We start from the raw sequence: 1368 nt of genomic DNA, 5'->3' as shown, positions 1-1368 counted from the left end.
CTCCACCTGTTCTTTTAAATGCCCACTGATACACTGCACTTCTATTCTTCCACCACTAGATTGCAACATAACACAGTGTAACCCAGTCACCTGCAGAGGGATTCCTCCAGCTGATACAGTGTTGTTCTACTGAGGTCTCTTTGTGTTGTCATCACCACAGATCATACAGAGTTTCCTTTGTCCCAGGCATGTCAAATGAGTCAAATTTGACCCTTTAAAACCTGTTTTCTGTTTGTTTAATTGAATGTCCCACCCATCCAGACACTGTAGGACAGGTTAAATATAGAGAATGGATCAGGGACCAGAGTGGAGACACATGCCTTAGTTGCATAACTAACTAACATAAGGTTATCTGTCAGTAGCATTTTATCTGTCCCTTGTTTTGGAATCACACATGCATGCGCACAAACACATGCAAAACTATGAATATTGTTTCAATTATGAACATCAAGAGCAAGTGGCTTATAGGTCAACAAGTTTAAGTGCAGTAATGAAATACATTACATGACCAAAAGTATGTGGACATCTTCCAATATTATGGGTATTAATATGGAGTAGGTCCCCCCCTTTTCAGCTATAACAGCCTCCACTCTTCTGGGGAGGCTTTCCACTAGAAGTTGGAACATTGCTGCAGGGACTTGCATTCCAGTCAGCCTCAAGACCATTACTGTAGGTTCATGCTCTACAACATCCGCAGAGTACGACCCTGCCTCACACAGGAAGCGGGGCAGGTCCTAATCCAGGCACTTGTCATCTCCCGTCTGGATTACTGCAACTCGCTGTTGGCTGGGCTCCCTGCCTGTGCCATTAAACCCCTTCAACTCATCCAGAACGCCGCAGCCCGTCTGGTGTTCAACCTTCCCAAGTTCTCTCACGTCACCCCGCTCCTCCGTTCTCTCCACTGGCTTCCAGTTGAAGCTCGCATCCGCTACAAGACCATGGTGCTCGCCTACGGAGCTGTGAGGGGAACGGCACCTCAGTACCTCCAGGCTCTGATCAGGCCCTACACCCAAACAAGGGCACTGCGTTCATCCACCTCTGGCCTGCTCGCCTCCCTACCACTGAGGAAGTACAGCTCCCGCTCAGCCCAGTCAAAACTGTTCGCTGCTCTGGCCCCCCAATGGTGGAACAAACTCCCTCACGACGCCAGGACAGCGGAGTCAATCAACACCTTCCGGAGACACCTGAAACCCCACCTCTTTATGGAATACCTAGGATAGGATAAGTAATCCCTCTCACCCCCCCCCCCCTTTAAGATTTAGATGCACTATTGTAAAGTGACTGTTCCACTCGATGTCATAAGGTGAATGCACCAATTTGTAAGTCGCTCTGGATAAGAGCGTCTGCTAAATGACTTAAATGTAAATG

The sequence above is a fragment of the Oncorhynchus gorbuscha genome, linkage group LG05, assembly GCF_021184085.1.
Source record: "Oncorhynchus gorbuscha isolate QuinsamMale2020 ecotype Even-year linkage group LG05, OgorEven_v1.0, whole genome shotgun sequence".
In the NCBI taxonomy this organism is placed as follows: Eukaryota; Metazoa; Chordata; class Actinopteri; order Salmoniformes; family Salmonidae; genus Oncorhynchus; species Oncorhynchus gorbuscha.
Note: the sequence above shows the minus strand (reverse complement) of the source record.